Below are 27562 nucleotides of genomic sequence, written 5' to 3'. Positions count from 1 at the left end.
GTCCCACTAAGTGTAAACCAGATGGGATGGTGAATCGCTGCAAAATGCTGAGGTAGCCATGCTAGTTAAGTGTGCCTTGAATTCTAAATAAATCACTGACAGTGTCACCAGCAAAGCACCCCCATACCATAACACCTCCTCCATGCTTCCTGGTGGGAACCGCAGATGCAAAGATCATCCATTCACCTACTCTTCGTCTTACAAAGATACGGCAGTTGGAACCAAAAATCTTACATTTGGACTCATCAGACCAAAGGACAAATTTCCACCGGTCTAATGCCCATTGCTCGTGTTTCTTGGCCCAAGCAAGTTTCTTCTTATTATTGGTGTCATTTAGTAGTGGTATCTTCAGCAAATCGACCATGAAAGCCTGATTTATGCAGTCTCATCTGAACAGTTGATATTGAGATGTGTCTGTTACTTGAACTCTGAAGCATTTATTTGGGCTGCAATTTCTAAGGCTGATAACTCTAATGAACTTATCCTCTGCAGCAGAGGTAACTCTGGATCTTCTTTTCCTGCGGTGGTCCTCATGAGAGCCATGGTTTTTGCGACTTCACTTGAAGAAACTTTCAAAGTTCTTGAAATGTTCTGAATTGTCTGACCTTAATGTCTTTCCAGTAATGATGGACTGTTTCTCTTTGCTTATTTGAGCTGTTCTTGCAATAATATGGACTTAGCCTTATTTGGTAAAAGACCATCTTCTGTGTACCACTCCTACCGTGTCACAACACAACTGATTGGCTCAACTGTATTAAGAAGGAAAGAAATTCCACAAATTAACTTTTAACAAGGCACACCTGTTATTTGAAATGTATTCCAGGTGACTTCCTCATGAAGCTGTTTGAGAGAATGCCAAGAGTGTGCACAGCTGTCACCAAGGCAAAGGGTGGCTACTTTGAAGAATCTCAAATATATTTTGAATTGTTTAACACTTTGTTTGCTATCTACAGGATTCCGTATGTTATTTCATGGTTTTTATATCTTCACTATTATTCTACAATGTAGAGCATAGTAAAAATAAAGAAAAACCCTTGAATGAGTAGGTGTGTCCAACCTTTTGACTAGCACTGTAAGGTATTTCATTTTTTATACATGTTCTAAGAACCTGTTTTTGCTTTGTCATTATGGGGTATTGTGTGTTTTATAATAAGGCTGTAACAAAATGTGGTAAAAGTCAAGTGGCCTGAGTACTTCCGAAGGCACTGTATGTACACATCATCTTCTGACATTCTTTTCAGTATGACAATGGTTATGGGGGGGAAGAAAGAAGAAATATTTGAGTTAGGCCGGTTCGATTTGACATTTAAAGTTACAGTAAAGCCTAGCATTGTTATTGAAACAACGATGTTGACATGACAGGCTTCTTAAGTGTTATTTCAATTCCTTAGTTAATTACTATTTCCCTGTCAACCCATTCACTGTAGGCTACAATACACTTATCTGACATACACCCTAGATCATTGAACTATCGTAGTCACATGACACACACTTGCCTCATCAACATCCTATCTTAATGAACCTGGGCACCATTTTGGCAGCACACCCATCCCATCCCCAAGAAAGAAGACACAGTGTCATCATCTGAAAGCTTGAATAGGTCTTTATTGCTCTTATTATTCATCTTAACATGAAGGAGTCAACATGTACCACTTGGCCACAGTTCCCTGAATTGGCATGTAAGTCTGTGACAGGCCAGAGTGTCATAGAGAGTCACATGCTCTGAGGTTCCAGTACCTAAAGCTCATTGTTGCAACATGTGTTTCCTCCCATTCACATACAGTACAGTCACCAAGGCAAAACATCAACATCACATCAGGCCACAGTTCTTGTTCTCCATTCCCCAGATTCCATTTTGGCTTGAAATTACCCATGTTGACCTGTGAAGAAAGCAGCATCATAATTCAGAAACATAAGTTAACTCTCAATTATTTTGCCAATTGCTTTGGTCCCTGACAGAATACCTGAATCCCAACCTTATTTTTGTGGATCTTTTTTTTAAAACAATCATTTTTAAGACATTTATTATATTTAACAGTTTTATTGTAGCACAAACGGTTGGATTTAAAGCACAGCAGTGATGAATATGAAAATAAATTATACTTGACATTGGAAAGTTTGACACATTAAAATCTATTTGTTTTGCTTGAATTGTAGGCCCTGGATGCAGACTGGCAAAATTAAACAAACAGTTAGCAGTCAAATAGAATTAGAAGTCAACCAGTCAGACCAATGACATAAAACCAATTACTATCCAAATTCCAAAATGACCAGAAAATGGCCATGGTGGAAGAAATTCAACCCAGTACTATATCCAAAACCCAGCACATGTACATACGCTGTCTTCAAACTGAACCTCACGCCATCAAACGGTGATTCATTATACAGAAGGTGAACGGTCCCGTACAGCCTATATCCAGAGACAGTGAGGAAAACCACCCAAACAATTTCCCTAAAATGTCTTAATGCTGATTAAAAAAATACATCACATATAATTCCAATATCAACTCTTTAAAAAATCAGAACATGGAAAAATAAATGTTTAACTGAACATGGTTCAGACTATCATCGGATGTGTTTAAAAAAGTAGGCATTTTACTACTCTACCCACACCCCGGCACACACTGGCACACACTGGCACACCCCAGCACACACTAGCACACCCCTGCACTCACCGGCACACCCCGGCACACACTGGCACACACTGGCACACCCCGGCACACACTGGCACATACTGGCACACCCCGGCACACACCGGCACACACTGGCACACACCGGCACACACTGGCACACCCCGGCACACACTGGCACACACTGGCACACCCCGGCACATACTGGCACATACTGGCACACCCCGGCACACACTGGCACACCCCGCACACACTGGCACACTCTGGCACACACACTGGCACACACACACTGGCACACACTGGCACACACACACTGGCACACACACACTGGCACGCACTGGCACACACTGGCACACAATGCCCTGCAGCTACTGAGAAGGATCTTTTTTTAGAAAGGTGCTAGACGTCAAGTCTTGGGTGGCGGTTTTATTCGGCCACAATGTCACATGCTCGCTCAGCTCAATGCTAATATGCCAACCAACTTAGGGGACCAGAAAAGAACACTGCTATTCAGTGACTTGCCATGTAATACTACTGTGTGAATGGACATTGTTTCTTATATGTAAAAAAATATATATATTTGAACCTTTTGGCTGTTGTCATGTTGAGAAAGTGGTTCCAGAGAGCAAGTATTGCCTTTGTCAAGTCAGCAGTGTTCCACTGATCCTTTGAAGGGATAGGCTTAGTTTAATGACACAGCTGAGAGACCACGGTACAAAAAACATGTGAAAGATCATGACCATCAATAGGGGCTGATGGGGAAGAAAAAATGATCTGCTTCCCCATAAAGCTGACCCCCACAGTCACACTCACATGACTGTGACCGGAGTTAGATTGTGACCAGCCAACGAGAAAACACACTTTCAGACGAATGATAATAAAACAACCAATATTTTCTGTCCTATGTGTCTGTTGATCACCAATCACAGTACAGTAGTTGGAAGAAATTGCATTTGATGCCTTTTCTTTCCCAAATAATTCTTAAAAACACAATACAACATTTCCCAAAATATATTTTAGAACATTAACAAATGTGACCAATTACGGCACATGAATCTCAAAATACTTTTTGTATACATATTCTCATATAAAACAATGATCTGGTTTAAGTTAATAGGATACAATTTGTATCAACGAGGAGAGGGATTCTCTTGGCCACTAAAGTTTGTTGTGGTCAGGTTATCTTGGCAACACAAGTCCAGTGTTTTGGACTGTACCGGGTAGATGTAGTCCCTGCTGTGTGTGAGCAAGACATTTCCCAACACGGTGTCATTGCCTAACTATTCCTATTCACTGAGCGATTGTGGCAACTTACAATGGATTCTAAGCCAGGAGGTAGAGAATTACCTTGTCCACAGAGTTAAGTACATAGACAGTTACAGTACAGCACCATCTGTCTGTCTGTCTGGATGGTTACACCTGATGTCTTCTCTTGTAATGAAACCCTAGCAACAGAAACCCCCTTCAACTAAAATAATCTCACACAACAAAAAGGACAAAGGGACAATAATAAATTAACACATTCATGCATTTAAATAAAAACGTTAAGATAAACACCTGCACCTGCAGTAGTTTGCATATCCTTAAGAACCATCTGATTTCAATGGCCAGAATGGTTGTTGGAGGACAAAACAGTGGTTCAAAAAAGAAAGCGAAAATCAATCTCTCAAGCTGTGAAGGGAGCTTCAGAGGTTTCCCCAGAGAGGAACTGTGAGAGTAAACAATGCTCTGGGGTTTTCACATGGACTTTACCAGGCCTTTAACAGCTGGAGTTCTTCACTTCTCTAAAGGGGAAGTTCATCAAATTATTTCAACAACGTTATTCAATTCACCACCTGCTTTTGAATCGTTAATGAACAAATTACAGGGATACAACTAAATCAGTGTAGCTCAGATTTATGAATTTGCTTTGTCTTTTAGTTTGAAATGTTTGGAAGTAACATGTTTATGACAACAAACAATACCTTCGATTTGGAATCCCAGAATTCCCCCCGTGTTAATTAACACCTCAGGATTTTATGATATGATTGGCAAAATGTTGATAAAAAAAAGCAACGAAAAGTGCCATAACAAAATATAAAGACAATAAAAATAATTTAAAACATACAAAATAAATACATTTAAGCAACACATCCCATTCAAAGAGTCTCCTGAAATAATGCTGACACACATGTTCACTCCGACCCACACACCATAAACAATCCTGACCTTAAGTGTTTGAGGTGGTCTCATACCGCACAACAGTAACGGACAACAATAAGGTAGCTCGGATTCTCCTTAAAAAATATAATTTAAAAACATCTCCCCTGTATCGTAGACGTTTTGGGAGGACTATAGAGTTGGGCACGTCACTTCTTTCCTCTACTATAGTAGTGTCAGTACTCAGTAGCGAGCCTGGGACTTCTCAGCCAGGATGGCTGCAGCCAGCTGCTGGGCATCCATCACATGGGGGTTCCTCTCCATCACCACCTTCACCAGCTCTGGAGGAAAGATGTTACATAGATTGACAAACACTTTATCCCTCACATCCTGGCATCTTCCCCCCTGGTGCTGGTGGTCCATGGAGGGGTGGGGTGGAGGATGGGAGGAGGAAGGGGGTTGCGGATGGGGCGAGTGTGTCCCCCTGGGCCAGGAAGAGGGCCAGGGTTGTTCGTGGCCCTCAGGCTGGGACTGGAAGTTGAAGGCCTCGTAGCAGGGCTGGAGGAGCTGCTGGTAGTGGGAGTCCCAGCTGGCCAGCCGCTGCTCCTGTCCCATCCCAGGGTAGGTCCTCCGTGGGCGGACAGCGGAGTGCTTGTAAAGCCGGGAGTTCTGGAGGCTGTTGTTGTCCTGCCAGGTGGAGCCCCCCAGGTTATGCCCCAGAGTTGAGCTGTGAGAGTGGCAGTGGGGGCTGGAGGTCTGGGGTGGAGGTTGGGGAGGGTAGTCCTCCGAACAGCCAGAGCTGCTCCCCACAGATGGGTGCTGAAGATGGGGAGGAAGGTAGGTGAGATGGGCCTTGAAGTGGTGAAGGGAGGAGGGATGATCCTCCAAGCTGAAAACCTGTGGCCTCCCCATGCTCTGAGATAGGGGGTAGCTATGGTGGGAGCCTCCATGTGGGTGCAGGGTCAGACCAGGGGGCGGGTGGTTGGTGTGGTGTGGGTAGCGGCTGGAGCAGTGGTGGTGATGGGGGTGGTGGCATTTGAGGCCATCCTCCAATAGGGGGTCAGGGGAGAAGGAGTCAGAGCTCATGCTGCCCTCGCTGCTGCAGTCAGATGCCAGCAAGCCTGTCCGTAGGTCAGTTGGGAACAGCCGCTCGGGTATCAGTGGCACCACCAGGTTTAGGCTGGAGTACGCCCTCATTAGGGAGTTGTAGCCCAGCTTTGGGGACTCACAGGTGGGATATGACTCAGAGTGACCAAGCTCCAACAGCCCTGGAGCTCTGCAGGAGCCGTTCCTCCCTGCGTTGTGGTCCCTCCAATCCTGCAGAGAGAAACCTTGGCTGGAAGGAGGACCCCCAGAGGCAGGAACCAGGAGGCTGTTGCTACAGCTGCTGCTACTGCTGCTGCTACTACCTCTGCGGGCCTCTGATTTGGTTCTCCCGCCCAGCCGCTCCTCCAGGAGGTCGTTGTAGGGGGGGGTGCACAGGCCGGGGTCCGACCGCCTCTTTGGGGCGGCTCGGTGTGGTTCTGGGAGCCCGTCTGCACTGGAGCTGCTGGACATGCTGTGGCTCTTCACCAGCGGAGCAGAGCCCAGGCTCTTGGAGGAAGAGGTGGATGAGGAAGAGGAGCTCTTGGCACTGGCACGCAGCTCGTCGGCCACAGAGCGCTGGGGCTGACTGCCTCTCTCAGGGTGGTAGAATTTACACTTGTGGCCGTAAGTGCACTTCTTCCCTTTAGAGAATACAGGGTGGTTAACTCTCAATCATGAGACAAGCCAGAGGAGGCTGGATGAATAATGTATAAGAGGATGGCTAGGTGTTACCATAGGGGCAGGGCTGCTTCCTGTGTTCTGGGATCACTGGTCTCTTCCTCAGGAAGTTCTCCAGACTGGGACCATGGCGACCCAGAGGATCATCAGGAGGCATGAACCTGGACACACAACCACATACCAGACACACGGTCACATACCAACCACTCAACATCCACATATCAATCCCCGGGGAAAACAACTCCAGATACTAATAGTTATAGGCTTGGTGGGACCTTACTTGTCATTGACGAATGAGTACATGAGCAGCCGCTCATCAATGAACTTCTTCCACTCTGTCTTCTCATTGGCCAGGTCCCGGTAGTTGTCGTTAGAGACGATGATGCCGTCGGACTCGTAGGCCAGCTTGACGATGAAGCGGTCGTCGTAGCAGACCACCCGGCGGCCCTGGACCCGACGAGACGGAGTGAACACCAGGATCTTGTCTTTCTCCAGACGCCGCAATATCTCCTGGTCTAGAGAGAGAAGAGAGGGGGGGAACAGGAAGAGAGGGCGGGAGACAGAGAGAGAGAGATGGGGTATGCATTTTGCTACCAGGAATATACCTGACACCTGCAGTGTATTTGTATTTGGAGATCTGGGTAAGGGTAAGACATGGGTAAGGGTAAGACATGGGTAAGGGTTAGACATGGGTAAGGGTAAGACATGGGTAAGGGTAAGACATGGGTAAGGGTAAGACACGGGTAAGGGTAAGACATGGGTAAGGGTTAGACATGGGTAAGGGTAAGACATGGGTAAGGGTTAGACATGGGTAAGGGTAAGACATGGGTAAGGGTAAGACATGGGTAAGGGTAAGACATGCGTAGGGGTAAGACATGGTCTAAGGGTAAGACATGGGTAAGGGTAAGACATATAAAACCTATGAATTCGTGAGCCAAGCCCTCCAGGATTTAAGGTTTGTGTGTGTCTCTTCTTAAGAAACATTTAAAACCAGACTCTACTTTTGCCTTTAGAAAAGATTCATGTAATTTCCACCAATATGAAAATCAGCCATGTTATATATGGTTAAAGGTTAGACAAGTCTATACAGTCTAGACAATTTTAACCCCCAAATTTTATGGGATGACATTGAATCAATGTGGAAAACTGATTGGATTTGCAAAAGTCATCAACGTAAGAGAATTTCGTGTTTTTTTCACCCAGCTTTTAACCTAAATCCAATTACAGGGTGACATTTTGCTTGATTTCACATTGAATTCACGTTGGTTGACAACTCAACAAAATGTACATCAAAACTACAGTAGATGTTGAACTGATGTCTGTGCCCAGTAGGTAAGTAGAAAGTCAACGACTATAACATGTGTACCTAAGGGCTCTACTCAATCTGTATCGCTGAAGTTTTACAGATTGCAAGCTAGAAATGCAAAAGTCATTTCAGATTGAGCCAACATACCTGTAGACCTATGCAGCGTTTATTGCATGCAGTATATCGTGGGAACATTGCCTTTAAATTTCAATTAAGCTGTGATGCTGAACTTCCACCATACAGATCGAATAGAGCCATACATTTTTATGTCATTGGTGTTAGTAATTACAAAGACAAGGACCTTCAGCATTCCATCCAGTGGCAAACTGTTATTGGGGTCTATATTTAGTAAAATTATTTTCTAATTAGCCGGGTTGCGGCGCACCGAATTACAAAAAAAAACAGCAAATGTAATCTGTTACATTACCATTACAAAATATTGTAATCAGATTACAGATACTTTAAAAAAACGTTTACTTATAGGATTACTTTTAAATTTTGTAAAGGACGTTTGCCCCCAAAATATTGAACACCTTTCTGTTTTCTTAATGACATTCAAATCAGCATTGAAAAAAGGCACAAGTTTTGTTCCCAGCTGAGCAAGTCTGACCACAAGTCAGAGACCACTATGCAGGGCTGGAACCAGAACAGATCAGTTGGACGGGCCTTTCATTTCTATAGGTGGGCACATTTTTTTCACAGGACCTCCTATGTATGCTTGCATGTTCACAATTTTTTAAATGGGTGTTATAGTATTTGTATTTGTATTTATTAAGGATCCCCATTCCTGGGATCCAGCTAAATTAATGCAGCTAAATACAATTTAAAATATTATATGACATTACATTTCATAACACTTTACCCAATACATTTAGTGTGTTCCTTAGGCACTCCACTATCATATACAGTATTTACAATACAACATCCATGTGTACGTGTGTGTATAGTATGTGTCTTATCATGTGTATGTGTGTCTGCGGCTGTGTGTGTCTTTTCACAGTCCCCACTGTTCCATAAGGTGCATTTAAAAAAAAAATTTTTTTAGTAAAGATCATAGGCAGCTTGTGAGTTTCAAGTTTTTAAGTTTACAATTTATCCTAACATTTCAGCAGATTTGCATGCCAGCTATGATTATTTATTATTATATGCACATTTTCGTGGAACAATTTCATTTTTAGAAATATCGTTTTTGTTTCTCAACATCATTATCACGGGGTTAATCCAAAAAACCCGTAGTAAAGCGCTAAAAATGTAAAATTTCAAATGTAACTAAGGCGAGAGCATCAGCCTCTGTCATATGGACATGTTGATGCACTGTGATCCGTTGGTGGCTAAAGAAATGAGCGCATAGAACTCAGAGAACTCAGAGCAGTAAGCCTAAAACTTCTTCGTCAGCTAAGTAAAATACATAGGCCTAAAGCCGACAAATAAAACCAGTAGAAAATTATTGTCATTCATCCCTCTATTTCGCCTGTCTGCCTCCCTTTCTTTCTGTCTTGACTTGAGCTATTTATAGTGAAGTTCAACATTGTATCAAATCCTCAACTGGGTCAGCCCAAAGCTGTCACTAGCAAACATGCAACATTATATCAACTCTCCTATTCTGGGCCCTCAGAACAGACAGCTGTTTTTATGACATTTCCACTGGATATATGGAATCATCAGATCATTATATTTTGCTCTATCACACCCGAGACTTGAAAGTTATCGAGTCTGGAAGTGTTGAAAATATTTTAAAGTACCGAGGAACTATCATTCACAATACATGTTCAAAATAACTGACTTTGTTGACTTACTGTGTGAGGTGAAGTCAAAATGACTGAGAAGCTCAACTTATTAGTGGTGGATGTGGAGATTTATAACAATCACAAATCAGACATTGCCAAATGGGAACTTTCCTACTTTTGCACGCAGAATGCCAGGTAGGCCTACTTCTGTGTGTGCTCAGGTGTGCTCAGACACATGTTCATTGCTCACATGGAGTACTCCAAACAATAGACAATGAACAAATGTACAAAACTCATAATGGTTATGAAAGAAACCAAAACATGTTTCTCACAAGTGTAGCAGGTTGTGAACTCCGTGAACAACGTTTCCAGTCCGAGAATGAGAACGATAAATGACAGTAATTAATACATGCATTAACAGAAATTAATATAACCAAATGATGGGGGATGAACGGTACGTTTATTAGGCCTACTGGTGATATATGTAAGGGGAAATTGATAAAAATCCAAATCAAAGGGCAAACAATACACACAATGAATGCCCAAGAATTGGCAGGAGACAACTGAGTGGATGCATTCTGGAGAGAGACACGCCATATCTCTGCCACACACACCTCCCATTCCTCTTGTTGCAACATTTTAAGTTATACTCAAGACACATTATCTTCACACATATTTTTCGATACTTATTACTGAAAGCCGCAACTCAATCAGCTAGACTTATTGCCATGCACAACACCCAAATTGCGGGCTTCCCAAATATGCATAGGCCTACACACTTGTGATTTGAAACAATCCACAGCCAATTAAAAAAATAAGCTAATGATCATCTGTGGCTAAGTCATGTTCCCTGGTGAAGTATTTTGGATTATATTATTTAGACAGGAGTAATTATAGCCTATCATTTTTGTCATAACATCAATTTACTTTATGGGAATCCAGCATCCTAACAAAGCACTGTAATCCTGCCAACTTTCATTTCCAATTTGCAAGAGGCTGAAACCAGAGATCTGTATATAATGACGAGATGTCTCCTCCCTAACAATTGGAGTCTTTGTACCAAAAGCGGAAGGCAGGCGACAAGCTTAAGTGTGCAAATTATGCCCATAGAAACACATTGGGCTTATTCTGCAAAGATTTTGGCGAGAGTGAACCCTCTCGATTCTCCTCTTCTTCTCTACTGAAACCATGTCACCGGAGAAAGTATCAGAGCATGTGAAACAGCCACCCTCTATATTTAGCGCATATATCTAATGTTGTCTGTACAGGAATATACTGAACAAATATATAAATGCAACATGCAACAATTTCAAATATTTTACTGAGTTACAGTTCATAGTAGGAAATCAGTCAATTTAAATAAATAAATTAGGCCCAAATTTCTGGATTTCACATGACTGGGCAGGGGCACAGCCACTTGGGAGCCAGGCCAACCCACTGGGGAGCCAGGCCCAGTCAATTCAGAATGAGTCTTTCCCGACAACATTTATTACAGACAGAAATACTTGTGAGTTTCATCAGCTCCCCGGGTGGCTGGTCTCAAATGATCTCGCAGGTGAAGAAGCCAGATGTGGAGTTCCTGGGCTGGCGTGGTTACACATGGTCTACGGTTGTGAGGCCGGTTGGACGTACTGCCAAATTCTCTAAAACGACGTTGGAAACGGCATATGATAGAGAAATTAACATTCAATTATTTGGCAACAGCTCTGTTGGACATTCCTGTAGTCAGCATGCCAATTACACGCTCCCTTAAAATTGAGACATCTGTGGCATTGTGTTGTGTGACAAAACTGCTCATTAGATTGGCCTTTTATTGTACCCAGCACAAAGTGCCCCTGTGTAATGATCATGCTGTTTAATCAGCTTATTGATATGCCACACCTGTCAGGTGGACAGATTATCTTGGCCAAGGAGAAATGCTCACTAACAGGGATGTAAACATATCTGTGCACAAAATTTGAGAGAGATTAGCTTTTTCTGCAATCTTTTAGTTCAGCTCATGAAACATGGGACCAACACTTTACATGTTGCAGTTATATTTTTGTTCAGTATAGTATGACATGCCATACTGTTTTGGTCCAGACAGCATCAGATACATGATCTACACATATTGAGAGAGAGGGGCGGTGTCTCGCTCGCTCGGATGCTTTAACTGAGATTCATGCGTCTTCCTGTCTGCACACGTTTGAAGCACGTAAAAATAATCTGTTCTCGGTTGCAACACTGATTACCGTATCCCAAACTGCCTCTGGAAACAACGTCAGCACAGTAACTGGGAGCTTCATGAAATGGGTTTCCATGGGCGAGTAGCTGCACACCAGCCTAAGTTTACCATGTGCAATGCCAAGCGTCATCTGGAGTGGTGTAAAGCTCACCTCCATTGGGCTCTGGAGCAGTGGAAACACGTTCTCTGGATCACACTTCACCATCTGGGAGTCCGATGGACAAATCTGGGCTTGGCGGATGCCAGGGGAATGCTAGCTATCCGAATGCATAATGCAAACTGTAGGGTTTGGTGGAGGAGGAATAATGGTATTGTGCTGTTTTTCATGGTTCGGGCTAGGCCCCTTAGTTCCAGTGAAGGAAATCTTAACGCTACTGCATACAATGACATTCTAGATGGTTCTGTGCTTCCAACTTTGTGGCAACAGTTTGTGGAAGGCCCTTTCCTGTTTCATTGTGACAATGACCCCGTGCAAAAAGGGAGGTCCATACAGAAAGGTTTTTTTGAGATCGGTGTGGAACAACTTGACTGGCCCGCACAGAGCCCTGACCTCAAAGCCATAAAACACAGACTGCGAGCCAGGCCTAATCGCCCAACATCAGTGTCCAACCTCAGTAATGCTTTTGTGGCTGAATGGAAGCAAGTCCCTGCAGAAATGTTCGAACATCCAGTGCAAAGCCTTCCCAGAAGAGTGGAGGCTGTTACAGCAGCAAAGGGGGGAACAACTCCATGTTAATGCCTATGATTTTGGAATGAGATGTTCGATGAGCAGGTGTTCACATACTTTTGGCCATGCGGTGTATCACAGACCTATTATAGGCTACATAACACATTGGTATTGGTATTTTATTAGGATCCCCATATTAGGATCCATATTAGCTGTTGCAAAAGCAGCAGCTACTCTTCATGGGGTCCACACAAAACATGAAACATAACATATTGTGATACAGAACATTAATAGACAACAGCTCAAGGACAGAACTACATACATTTTTTTAAATACAAAAGGCACACCTAGCCTACATATCAATACACACACACATCTAGGTCAAATAATGAAGAGCAAAACGTGCCACTCTGTTCTGGGCCAGCAGCAGCTTAACTAGTCTAGGTCTTTCCTTGCAGCACTCAACCACACGACTGGACAATAATCAAGATATTGCTTTTTGGAGTGTGGTGTGAAAAAAGCAGGGCATCTCTTTATTACGGACAGACCTCTCCCCATCTTTACGACCATTGAATCTATATGTTTTGACCATGACAGTTTACAATCTAAGGTAACACCAAGTAATTTGGGCGGCAGGGTAGCCTAGTGGTTAGAGCGTTGGACTGGTAACCAAAAGGTTGCAAGGTCAAATCCCCGAGCTGACAAGGTACAAATCTGCCGTTCTGCCCCTAAACAGGCAGTTAACCCACTGTTCCTAGGCCGTCATTGAAAATAAGAATTTGTTCTTAACTGACTTGCCTAGTAAAATAAAGGTCAAATTAAAAAAAAAAAAATGTAGTCTCCTCAACTTGTTCAACAGCCACACCATTCATTACCAGATTCAGCTGAGGTTTGGAACATAGGGAATTATTTGTACCAAAAAACAATGCTCTTAGTTTTAAAGATGTTCTGGACCAGTTTATTACTGGCCACCCATTCCAAAACAGACTGCAACTATTTGTTAAGGGTTTCAGTGACTTCATTAGTTCTGGTTGCTGATGTTTGTATTCAACGATAGTTGAATCGTCAGCATACATGGACACACATGCTTCGTTTAATGCCAGTGGCAGGTCATTGGTAAAAATAGAAAAGAGCAGAGGGCCTAGAGAGCTGCCTTGCGGTTCACCACACACCACACTGTTTGACACTGCACAGAAATCTAACAGTACAGCTCCCACAATCTTCTTATTAACAATTTCTTTCAACCAATCATCAGTAATTTGTGTAAGTGCAGTACATGTTGAGTGCCCTTCTCTATAAGCATGCAGAAAGTCTGTAGTTAATTTGTTTACAGAGAAATATCATTGTATTTGGTCAAGCACAATTGCTTCCAGCAGTTTGCTAAGAGCTGGCCGCAAGCTTATAGGTCTGCTGTTAGAACCAGTAAAGGCTGTATAATCACTCTTGGGTAGCGGAATTACTTTGGCTTCCCTCCGGGCCTAAGGACAAAGACTTTCCTCTCGGTTCAGCTTAAAGATATGACTATAGAGTCAGCTACCATCCTCAGTAGCTTTCCATCTAAGTTGTAAATGCCAGGAGGTTGTCATTATTGATTGATAACAAAAACAAATCTACCTTTCCCACACTAACTTGACAAAATTCCAACTTTCTTTTTTATGCATGGATATGATGGCTCATTGTTTATTAGTTTGCATTTCCTGCCTAAGTTTGCCCCCTTTGCCAATGAAGTAATCATTAAAATAATTGACAACATCAAATGGTTTTGTGATGAATAAGCCATCAGATTTAATGAAATATGGAGTTGAATTTGTATTTCTGCCCATAATTTTATTTAAAGTACTCCTAAGTTCTTTCCATCATTCTTTATACCATTGGTCTTGGCTTCACAATACAGTTTCTTCTTATTTTTGTTAAGTGAGGTCACATAATTTCCAAAAGTTTAGGGGGTAGATCAGCTTTAATATTGCAGAAAGATTGTAGCTTCCATCAATGGGGGATTGGCAGTAATGCAGACAATAACATTGATGGAAGCTACAATCTATCTGCAATATTAAATATTAAATCTCTCTATATATACATATACATACATACAGATACATAAATACATACATACAGATATAAATACATACATATACTCATGCACACATACATATAAATACATATACATACTGTATACATATCTTTAAAAATATATATATTACCTTTACTACCCTCCAACCATACCACCCTCCCCAATTGGAGCAAATAGTGAAAAACAATGCTTAGGCCTGTATTTCCAGCTTATACATACTATGTACATTTTATGGACACAGTCTATTTTACAATAGTTTTATTTTGTTTGTTTTTACTCTTGTCCATCCTCTACCCTCAACCTCTCCCATATATTTATGATGACGATCCGTTTTGATTTCTATTCGCCATATCTTTGAAACTGTGCTCTTTCAAAAAGGTTCTTAACCTATATAGGTTTTACGGGCACAGTATGTTTTACATTAGTAATCTTGTTGTTATTAGTTGTTATTAATCCCAACCTTCAGCTCTATTCAACCTCTCCCATCTATCTCTTAACACCATCCACATTGGATTTCTATTTGCCATATATTTTTCAACTGAGCTGTGATGTTTCACAAAAGTTCTGAACTTTCTATTCTTATTGTTTCTACAGATTTTAAATTGAAAATAAACATTTTTGCTGAAAGTATTATTATATTATTGATAGATTGACTATGACTTTTCAGATCACCCAGGAGTGCTATCTGCAGAGTGAGCTCCAAGTAAATATTGCAATTCTTCAGCCATTCCTGGACCTGTGACCAAAAACAAGCTACATATGGACAGTACCAAAACAAATTATCTAATGGTTCTGCCTCTTCGCAGCAAAATCTGTAGAGCTGAAAAGGTTGTATCCCCCATATAAATAACATTACATTGGTTGCAAAAATTCTGTATAATAATTAAAATTGAAAAATGTTAAGTTTTGAATCCAATGTCGTTTTGCGTTGAAGATCATAAACCATGTGCCATGAAATCGTCAACCACATAGTTTTTCAATTCCACATCAATCCACGGAGCCTTAACAGTTATATCAGTCAGTTTCTTAACAGGTGCATGTTTATCAATAATTTGAAGAAGCAATTTCATAAATTCCTCAAGTGCAGCATCTGGATTCTCCTTATTAATCACATCAGACAAACAAATATTTGTTTTACATCATCCACATAAGAGTCACAGCAAAATCTTTTGTATGATCTCTTTTACACTATTCTGACCCAACTTTTGGAACTTTGGCTTTCCTGGATATTGACTATATTGTGATCACTGCATTCAATGGTTACGGATACAGCTTTAGAACTATGTTCTACAGTATTAGTACAAATGTGATTGTTACATGTGGATGATCTTGTTCCTGTAGTGTTTGTAAACACCCTGGTAGGTTGATTAATAACCTGAACCAGATTACAGGCACCGGTTACAGGGAGAAGCTTCCTCTTGACTGGACAACTTGATGAAAATCAGTCAAAATTCAGGTATGCAAGAAAGTAGACCTCTCTGTTTACATCACATACACTATCAAGCATTTCACACATATGATTTAGATACTGACTGTTAGCAGTTGGTGGCCTATAGCAAAACCCCAAAAGAAAAGAATTTGATGTGAAACACACTGCTGCTTTCTCATTCAGCTATTTGCGCCTTAGGGATTGTGGTTGTTGTGGATGGCTGTTCACAAATGTACGTACAGTATATGTGTATTTTAACCCAACGATGGTTGAATTGAAGAAATATAAGCTGCCTATCAATCATTGTTTTTATGACCAGGGGTGTATTAATTACGGAAACTGTTTACCGTTTAAGAACCAAATCGAAGCAAACAGAGCAAAACGAGAGTTTCTATTGGACAAATTCAGGTAGGTCCCTCCACATTTCGTTACATTTATTTCCATTTAAGAAATGTTTTGCAACAGAATCGACGTAATGAATAGCCTACGAGCCTGTGGACAGCTAGTGAAACATGTTCTCTTGGAACAGCTGTATAGTATGGATCACAGCCTATGGAATAACAGTTTGAATTCCTCCCTTCTAAACTCCTTTGTGGTATTGTGCTCCATACTGTCAAAAACAAGTTTCATTTAAGAAGGGGCTTTTAGCCTATTGCTCAATCTCATTAATGCTGATTCTTAATGCTGATTCAAAAAGAACATTCTCTTAACCTAACTGACATTCTCAAACTTGCACACTTTTGTGTGGCTCAGTCGGTAGAGCATGGCGCTTGCAACGCCAAGCGTCGTGGGTTCGATTCCCGCTGGGGCCACCCATATGTAAAAGTAGTGGCCCCAGCCGACTTGTAAGTCGCTTTGGACAAAAGCGTCTGCTAAATGGGATATATTTATTATATTATTATATATTATGGTATTGAAAGAGTAGTTTACTATTTAAAACTTGATGTTAGATGGTTCCTCACCCTGAAAGTAGTCTATGGGCCAGGAGAATGGAACCTTTATTTAACTAGGCAAATCAGTTAAGAACAAATTCTTATTTACAATGACGGCCTACCCCGGCCAAACCCGGACGATGCTGGGCCAATTGTGCACCGCCCTATGGGACTCCCATTTCCAGGCAGATGTGATACAGCCTGGATTCAAACCAGGGACTGTAGTGACGCCTCATGCACTGAGATGCAATGCCTTAGACCACTGTGCCACTCGGGAGAAACTGTAATCCATGGTTCAATATTCTTTAAAAAGCCACTACAAGTTTAAATAGTGAACTACTCCTTTAAACAGCTGCAAATTATCACCAACAAAAACATAAACAATAGGCCTATAGCAAATGGAACATATGGAATACATTTTTCACAGGCAAATAGCACTTTTCTGTTGTGCTCAAAGCATGCCAATCTGAGAGCAGTATTTATTTTTCAACTTGAAGCAATGAGCCCAATGAGTCCTCCATGACAAAAGAAATCATAAACAAAAGGCTAGACTAAATAGTCCTTAGTTTTTGGGTTATGCTCTGGTAAAACAATTTGCCTAATCAAGATTTCCATATTTCCAGTCCTATTTTTGAAAATAAAAGGCTATTAAATCAATTGGAATGACTGAAAATCTGACAGACTCTGTTGTTGTTTTTTTATGTAAAGATCTATCCTAGTAGTAGACAGCAATGGGTAAGTAGAAGCCTACATAACCAACCCATAAAGTTAAACGGAACATCCATTTATGGCCAACTATGTAAACTCTAACATTGATTTATCTTGCAATAGATTTTCAATTGGTAATATACATTTTTGTCTTATTCTAATGCCTCTTAAGCAGAATTAGCTTTTTGGTCTTAATTTAATGTTAGGCATTAGGGTTATCAGTGTGGTTAAGGTCAGGGTTAGGGTTAGCTTTAAAATCAGATTTGATGACTTTGTGGCTGTGCCAGCTACTAACCTGCGCCTATTAAGAGGAAAGTAACCTAAAAGTAACTGATAGTAATCAGATTACGTTACTGAGTTTGTGTAATACAAAAATTACATTACTGATAAAAAACTAATAACTGTAATCTGTTACTAGTAACTGTAACAGATTACATTTAGAAAGTAACCTACCAAATCCTTAGACCCTTTTAAGTATGTCAGAATTTAAGGGATTCCATTGATTATTTGGTATGTCAAAATACAAATATTCATTGGTGTTACTCCATTTAAATGAAGGTTAATTACATTGTGAGCAAAATGATTAACCATATCGCTTTAGTAAAAAAAAATGTAATGGTTAATGACCTTAAATTTGAGCCTCCTCAATTACCAAAAATGTCATTGACAGTTAAGAGAAAACCCAGATGTTGGGAGAAAGGGGTGATTTAGAACAGGTGTGAGGGTGGGGTTTGAACAAAATAAGGTGGTAGGGGTTTGGAGGGGGATGTTGGGGGTGGACATGGAAGCGCTGGTTACCTGTGATGAGGGCATCTGGTCTGGACTGTTCCTTTCTCCAGGCGGGCACAAACACAGTGATGTCACGGTGACCACGCTCCAGGAACCAATCAACAGCCAGCTGGATGCCGTGACAGGAGAACACTTCCTTATTCCCATGACTGTGGAGAAACGGACACAAATTCATGATCATGACTTGTTTTTGTTTATTTGTATAATACTACAGATCAAGAGAGCAGTGTATGAGGTCTTACAGATAGAAAAGGAACCGGAGTAAAGTGTTTCTGAATGCAGCAGCAGTTTGTGTTGACTCACCTCATGGCTACGTTACTCCCATCCACCACCACAGGCCTGATGTTCTCCTTGTCATCCAACAGCAGCTGGGAGGAGCAGTCCAGTCTGGAGGAGTCCAGAGAGGGGGAGGATAAGGAGGAGGAGGACGACTGGGAGGCGGCAGACTCCCCTGCCTCCTCCGTCTCTGTCCTGGTGCCTAGTTTCACCAGTTCTCCCAGTATGTCGTTGATGAGGGCGTCAGGCCCTAGCTTCCTCAGCACCAGCAAAACCAGCTCCTCAGAGTAGCCCAGCTTCAGGGCAAATTCCATCTTGGAGCGATACTCTGTGAGGGGGTCGGTGGGGTCCCTAGGGGGGGGGCTTTGTGGCAGGCCCAGTCCAGCAGTGTGACAGGGGTGCGCATGGGGGTCTCAGCACCAGAACCAGTGCCATGGTGGATCCCCCGCTCATCTTCGCTGTCCGACGCAGCACTTTCTTCAGAGGAGTTACTACTACTACTACTGCTGATGCTGCTACTACTGACACTGCTATGGGTGCCTCCCACCGGTGCCTCTTCCCCCTCCAAAACTCCTGAGTGAGTGCCAGCTGTGGCACTCAAGCTGGCCTGGCGGTCGGTGCCTTCCACATGGAGGTAGTCCAAATCCAGCCCCAGGTTGAGGTTGTGGCCTGTTCCATCCTCCAGATGGTCCTTCAGGCCCATGAAGCCGTCTTATACATCCAGCCTCTGACCCCGGACCTCTGACCTCAGATGACCCTGGACAACCCCACTGTCACTGCTGCTTATGGGCTGCTCTCTGACCAATCCTGGGACGGAAGCCTGGTGGAGAGGGCTGGGCAAAAAAGTTACCCCATTGGTCAGACCGGTTTCCACCTAGAAATCTGGAGAATTTTCTGTGCTTTTCTATCTGAACATTTCATAATGTTACAATTAGCCCCCAAGTGATTTAAGTCACATTTTCTAACTTGTTGAGCTACTTTATAACAGTCAGTGTTAATCACTAGATCTAGCCCTTCCCTCCAACACCCATGCTGCAGGGGGTAACCTTAAAAGTGGAGAGAAATTGCTCTTAGTGAGTAACCTGAACTGTAATAGAGCTTCTCAAGTATTAGGCTGAATGACACACCACAAGCATTTCCATCTAAAACCACAATCTCCATTGTTCACTTCCCCTGATTAGCATTTTTGCAGTGCTAAGCTCAGCAGTCAGAAAAGCTCTCAATCAACGTTGGTGAAAGCAACACACCGTGCCAAGACACAAACATAGCTGACTTGGCCCTCAATAATATACTTTACATTGCGCCTACACCCATACAGGAAAACGCCGTATGAATGCTTTTTTGGGGGGAACTCTTACCATCCACCACCTGATATTTAAACTAGGAACAGGTGTCGCTTGCAGGGGTTTGTGATTGACTGAAACAGAGAAAGAACTGTTCTAATGGACCTGCCTCCTAGTTGTTCAGTGACCCCTTTAAAAAGGACATGTGTCCCAGCATCATCAGAGCACAGTGACACACTAATCTGGGGGCCCAGGGCTCCTGCATTACAGGCATGGGCTTCACTTACTTACTGTATTAAAATGTCTATTTCTACTGTATATCTAAGCATATTATGTAGGCTAGGATGTGTGTGTTGTGTTCACTGTGTTGCAGACTAAGTGGAATCTGGACGGTAATAGACAAGGGTGGAATGTGGACGGTAATAGACAAGGGTGGAATGTGGACGGTAAGAGACAAGGGTGGAATGTGGACGGTAAGAGACAAGGGTGGAATGTGGACGGTAAGAGACAAGGGTGGAATGTGGACGGCAAGAGACAAGGGTGGAATGTGGACGGTAAGAGACAAGGGTGGAATGTGGACGGTAAGAGACAAGGGTGGAATGTGGACGGTAAGAGACAAGGGTGGAATGTGGACGGTAAGAGACAAGGGTGGAATTTCCTTTAGACTATTTCCTCAATACACAGTGTTTAAAATGGTTCTACAATAACACATGAAAGGAATAATCCCATGAAAAGGGCATATAAGGAGGCCAGCTGATTCAGACAGTTGTTCTATAGCCCTGTATTTTAAGTTTCACAAAACTACTGCACATCAAAGCTTGAGGCAATTTCTGGATTGGTATATCAGTGTGTGTAAGTGTGTGTGTGTCTGCATGCATGTATAAGTAGGGTAAAGGTAGGGTCTCATTACCAGTCTCAGTACCCCTATTGACCTGCCTCTCAGAACCAAGCTGCTGCCTCACTGTGGCTCCTCATGAATGCCACAAGAGAGATGGAATAATTTAACCCTCCAACAACAAAAAGGGGCACAAAGAAAGCGACAGTGTGTGCATATGTGTGTGTGAGGGGGGTCAGGGGCTGGGGGTGGTGGGCGATATGGGGGGGGGGGCTAAAGTATGTCTGGCTTGCCATCCCCAAATAAAGCAGCTGCCATCCCAATCTGGACTCCTCCGATGGAGCATTGTTCCGCAGGCCGTGTGGCGTACACAGACGGAGGCTGGTGCTATTCAAACACACACACACACACACACACACACTCAACGACCCTGTTAGAATCAGATGGTGTGAGCCCGAGTCACTGCTCACCAGTCTGATTTCGCAAGTGTTTAAACATGATACAACACACACTCATACACATATACCAACACAAGCACACACATTCCTATTCTCTTCTATAGCATTAACACACAACCTACAATTTTTTTACACAAGCAATCTTCCAAACAAACACAGACTCAATTAAAATCTTCCACAACCAGTGGATAATGAGGTCAGATCTACATATTCTCCCTATAACTTCCTGGGACAGACTTCTTTCTGTAAATTGCATAATTATGAGAGAAATTGTATCAGTAAGAATATATGCAAAATTGTCTTTGAGGTAAGCAGTGCAGTGCAGTGCACAGTCCAGTGATGTTACTAGAGTTAGATGTGAAAGACCACGGCTGAATAGACACTGAACTGAAATTAGAATGTTGCGAGGTTCAAGGCTTTTGCGACCAGATCAATGAACACCCTTTGGTCCTTTGACTCGTATATAGAGGACTGTGTCCATTGCTTCTTTACTTTACTGTACTTTATATGATGATTTAAGGTTGACCTTATTTGATCAAATGCAACAATAGAAACCAGAACTATTCTGGATTAGATATAAAGAGAAACTTGAATGATTATTTAGAATATAAGATCCTTGTTGCAAACTGTATTTTCAAAGCATGGAAGAAGAAACGACAAGATAAAGTATATAATAAAATGGCAGGTTTTGCTTTTCCAATTGTTTTTTGTATGAATGTATATATACATTGCCTTCAAAAGTATTCAGACCCCTTGACGTTTTCACATTTTGTTACGTTACAACCTTATTCTAATATGGATTACATTTTTTTAACTACTCACAATACCCCATAATGGCAAACCAAAAACATGTTTTTAGAAATGTTAGCAAATTTATTCAAAATAAAAACAGAAATACCTTATTTACATAAGTATTCAGACCCTTTGCTATGAGACTCAAAACTGAGCTCAGGTGCATCCTGTTTCCATTGACCATCCTTGAGATGTTTCTACAACTTGATTGGAGTCCACCTGTGGTAAATTAAACTGATTGGACTTGATTTGGAAAGGCACACACCTGTCTATATAAGGTCCCACAGTTGACAATGTCAGAGCAAAAAACAAGCCTTGAGGTCAAAGGACTTGTCTGTAGAGCTCAGAGACAGGAATGTGTTGAGGCACAGATCTGGGAAAGGGTACCAAATTATTTCTGCAGGATTGCAGGTCTCCAAGAACATAGTGGCCTCCATCAGTCTTGACAGAGCTCTAGAGTTCCCCTGTGGAGATGGGAGAACTTTCCAGAAGGACAACCATCTCTGAAGAACTCCACCAATCAGGCCTTTATGTTAGTAGCCAGACGGAACCCACTCCTCAGTAAAAGGCACATGACAGCCCGCTTGGAGTTTGCCAAAAGGCACCTAAAGACTCTCTGAGAAACAAGATGCTCTGGTCTGATGAAACCAAGAGCGAACTCTTTGGCCTGAATGTCAAGCGTTACGTTTGGAGGAAACCTAGCACCATTCCTACGGTGAAGCATGGTGTTGGCAGCATCATGTTGTGGGTATGTTTTTCAGGGGAAGGGACTGGGATACTAGTCAGGATCGAGGCAAAGATGAACAGAGCAAAGTACAGAGATCCTTGATGAAAACCTATTCCAGAGCGCTCAGGACCTCAGACTGGGGCAAAGGTTCACCTTCCAACAGGACAACAACCCTAAGCACACAGCCAAGACAAGACAGGATTGGCTTCAGAGCAAGTCTCTGAATGTCCTTGAGTGGCCCAGCCAGAGCCCGGACTTGAACCCGATCAAACATCTCTGGAGAGACCTGAAAATAGCTGTGTAGCAACGCTCCCCATTTAACCTGACAGACCTGGAAAGGATCTGAATAGAAGAATGGGAGAAACTTCCCAAATACAGGTGTGCAAAGCTTGTAGGGTCATACCAAAGACGACTCAAGGCTGTAATCGCCGCCAAAGGTGTTTCAACAAAGTACTGACTAAAGGGTCTGAATACTTATGTAGATGAGATATTGGCGTTTTTTCTATTTCTTAAAAAAACTTTAGAACTTTAGAGATTTCTAAAAAACTTTTTTTTTGCTTTGTCATCATGTGGTATTGTATGTAGTTTGATGAGAGAAAAAACAATTGAATCTATTTTAGAATAAGGCTTTAACGTAATAAAATGTGGAAAAGTCAAGGGGTTTGAATATTTTACGAATCCACTGTCTATTTAAGCAATTTAACCCGAGGACGTGTGGTATATAGCGACACATCGTGGAGTGCCTGGACACAGCTCTTAGCCATGGTATATTGGCCATATATCACAAACCCCCGAGGTGCTTTATTGGCATAAACTGGTCACTAACATAATTAGAGCAGTAAAAATAAATGTTTTGTCATACCCGTGGTATATGGTCTGATATATCATGGCTGTCAGCCAGTCAGCATTCAGGGCTCGAACCACCCTGGTTATAAATGCACATAAACACTGAGTGTACAAACATTAAGAACACCTGTTCTTTCCATGACATAGACTGACCAGGTGAATCCAGGTGAAAGCTATGATAGTTTATTGATGTCACTTGAATCCACTTCCATCAGTGTAGATGAAGGGGAGGAGACAGGTTAAAGAACGATTTTTAAGCCTTGAGACAATTGAGACATGGATTGTGTATGTGTGCCATTCAGAGGGTGAATGGGCAAGACACAACATGTAAGTGCTTTTGAACGATGTCTGGTAGTAGGTGCCAGACACACCAGTTTTATGTTGAGAACTGCAATGCTGCTGGGTTTTTCACGCTCAAACAGTTTCCCGTGTGTATCAAGAATGGTCCACCACCCAACGGACATAAAGTCAACTTGACACAACTGTGGGAAGTATTGGCGTCAACAATTGAGGCTGTTCTGAGGGCAACAGGAGGTGCAAATCAATATTTATGAATGTGTTCCTAATGTTTGGTATACACAAAATGTATACACTGTATATATCAGGGATGGGAACCTGGCCAGGAATAGACAAGGGTGAAGTCGATTTTGAAGTCTTTTTGAAGGCCTCCCCCCGACTGAGCTCCTCATTCAGGGTCTCAATTTACTGTTGAGTGTTAAAATAGTAGAATACGGCGGCCCGGGTGGCGCAGTGGTTAAGGGCGCTGTACTGCAGCGCCAGCTGTGCCACCAGAGACCCTGGGTTCGCGCCCAGGCCCTGTTGTGACCGGGAGGTCCGTGGGGCGACGCACAATTGGCCCAGCGTACATGTACTTGTCTCATTGCACACCAGCGGTGGGCCGGGCACAGTGCACACTAACCAAGGTTGCCAGGTGCACAGTGTTTCCTCTGACACATTGGTGCGGCTGGCTTCCAGGTTGGATGTGCGCTGTGTTAAGAAGCAGTTAGTCTTGGTTGGGATGTGTATCGGAGGACGCATGAATTTCAACCTTCGTCTCTCCCAAGCCTGTACGGGAGTTGTAGCGATGAGACAAGTTAGTAGCTACTAAAAACAATTCAATACCATGTAATTGGGGAGAATTTTTTTTAAATAATTGTAGAATACACAAGGTGCAATTTTGAAATTTGGTTGTGCATCAGCAGTTTTTCTTTTGTTATGTCAGTCACTGATCGTCACTCAATTAGCCCATATCAGATAACTTTAATTAGATTGCTAAGTTAGTCTAGCGGCCTACTATTTAAATGTAGTAGTGGCCGGGGTGTCTCCATTGATTTTGTTCGTCAGTCTCACTCCAATATCATTAAAACCTACAAACATTTCTCAGGAAATTAGCTGTAAAACAGAACGTGTGTACGTAGACCGGCAAGCAACTGATTTTTTGTGGCTCCTCCCCCATATGATTATTTTATTTTGTTACCACAAATAGAGTGTCTTATCATCCCATGTGTGCTTGGTATACTACAGATGTACGACTATAAAAATAAAATCAATAAAATCTCAAATCTAAAGAAGAAATGTGATCTCTAATACATCAGCTCAATGAGTTGTGATTGGGACCGGGGTACTTACAGATGACTTTACAACTAGTTTCTATTCAATATTTCCCCCAAATGCCCTTACTTCCCCTACTGAAAAACAATGACTCACAAAATCTACACAACTGTTTGCCAAACTGCAAACAATAACCACAGGCACTCGCAGTCCTAGAACCTCCAAACCTGCTCTCCCCTCTTGTACTTCCAGCAAATACGTGGAGGTAGAGGTAATTCTAGACTTCCAGCTGGAGCTGGAGCTGGTGAGATAGATAAAAAGGAAGATAAAGAATGTGATGGAAATATGGGAATACAGGGCAAGCTAGATCTAGACATGAAAATGACCACTGAGATAGAGACAGAGGTGGGAGTTAAGGTCCAACTACATTGAGCAGATGCTGCAGCCTCCAGCTCCTCTTCAGTGTCCCAGCCTGCTGAGGGAGAGAGCCAGGGTTAGCCCCCTAGGGCCCTGCTATCTCCCCTGGGGCTGGGGCAGACCTGACCTGGGCTAGTCTCCTTGGCCACGTCAGACTCAGGATGCTGAGCCATGCCACTCTGAAGTCTGCACCAAGCCAGGGACAAAGGGGGGAGTTAGAAGGAGTGAAAGAGAGATGGGGAGAGGGGGAGTGTATAGGCAGCAGGGGCAACAGATGCCTTCTGAAACCACAGGGGACCACGGCAACTGGTGTCCTGTCCTGCTTATCCTTCTACAGAGCGCGAACAGTAGAGGATGATACATATCACCACCATCATGTGACCCGGGAGTAGACCTCACTTTCACCCGTAAGTGCAGACATGCACATGTCCATAATACTCAGTCACTCACTCACTTTATATTCTGACTTGCTCCCCATTCTCTCTCTCTGTGTGTTTCATATGCACAATACACTAACTATTTCCTTTCCTTGTCTAATTTTCACCCAAGATGATAACATTTGACAATGAGTTCCCAAAATATCCACTGTATCATAGACTACTGTATGTGAGAGTAAAATTATATAACTTCTAAAACTATAAAACTTAGAGTCACAATCCTTAACGAGAGTTTGACAGGGTTTTTACTTAGAAAACTCATCCACCAATTCACTTTCATTGCCTGTCACACTTAGCTACAGTAAGTTCCCTAATTTAAAACAATTACTTGGGCAGTTTTATTGTCATTGGCAGCAATCCCTGACCTGTTTCCCCCTGTCATTAAACATGAAGACTGATGACTCTGAAAGCGTCTGACTAGATGGATTCAATAATTCTATGTAAATCCTAAACTGTAACTTTAGCCCAAAATGACAGGCTTCTACACCGACACACTCCATCTTGTGTCGTCTCCGCTGACACTGTTTTATGGCTATGTGTGTATTCCCTGGTGTTTGCTATGCTCCAAAGAGAAATATAGAGCTTCATTTAGTACAATCAGCAGGTCTTCACTGTTTTACTGATAGCATACTTGTATTGAAACGTATATCAATTATAGGCTACTTATCAATGAGTTATCAAATGAACAAATCATCAAACTGGGATAATTTAGGATTTTATTTACCACCAATAATTCAGAAAACAAAAACATTTAATCAAACATACATAATCAATTCTGAAAATGTATGAAAAGGTTTGAGGGGGAAAATGAACAATTGTGCACCAAACTGCAGTGGATTACTGCAAGACCAGACAAAAAAACACAATGAGATTTAAGACGTAATTTTTACACCTGCTATAACTATAATATGAACCTATGCAACTTCCTATATACAAATGTATTAAAAGCATAAAAGACTTACCACAGGCTCCAAGGAAAAAGTCAAGCAGCAATACAAAGACAGAAGGAACTCCTAAAGATTCGCTCCTTACAGAAAACCTTCCAGCATGCCAGGGGGACTGTCTCAGCTTTGTCAAGTTTTCTCCAAGTTTGGACTTGTTGACACTGGTACATAAAAATCCAGGTTCTCTGTATCCAGCAGAGAATAAATAAAGTGACAAAAAATCCAAAGGGAGGTGAAGTGAAACAAGCTTCCTTGTAAGCACAGTGGTCCCAACTCAATTCAACTCAACTCAACGCATGTTAGATTTGATAGTGCTGCAGTCTGGTCCCAAGGCAGGAGGGTTGAACAATGTGAGTGTGAACAGATGGAGCTGCAGTGTCTACCATTCCCACATTACACACAGTCTGCCTAGTGACCAATAAGAGCACAGCAGTGACCACATGCCCACTCCTCCGGCAAGTGTTTATTCACACACACACACACACACACACACACACACACACACACACACACACACACACACACACACACACACACACACACACACACACACACACACACACACACACACACACACACACACACACACACACCCCAAAGGCCACTAAGA

The 27562-nt window shown here is 42.4% G+C and overlaps 1 pseudogene; it reads right to left on the bottom strand.

The window, feature by feature from the left end:
• Positions 1-1593: 1593 nt before the first annotated feature.
• LOC135547451 (probable ribonuclease ZC3H12C) lies at positions 1594-27272 on the bottom strand (annotated as a pseudogene).
• Positions 27273-27562: the final 290 nt, after the last annotated feature.

This window comes from Oncorhynchus masou, chromosome 10 (assembly GCF_036934945.1).
Source record: "Oncorhynchus masou masou isolate Uvic2021 chromosome 10, UVic_Omas_1.1, whole genome shotgun sequence".
Lineage (NCBI taxonomy): Eukaryota > Metazoa > Chordata > Actinopteri > Salmoniformes > Salmonidae > Oncorhynchus > Oncorhynchus masou.
Note: the sequence above shows the minus strand (reverse complement) of the source record. Positions and strands in the feature narration are given on the sequence as shown.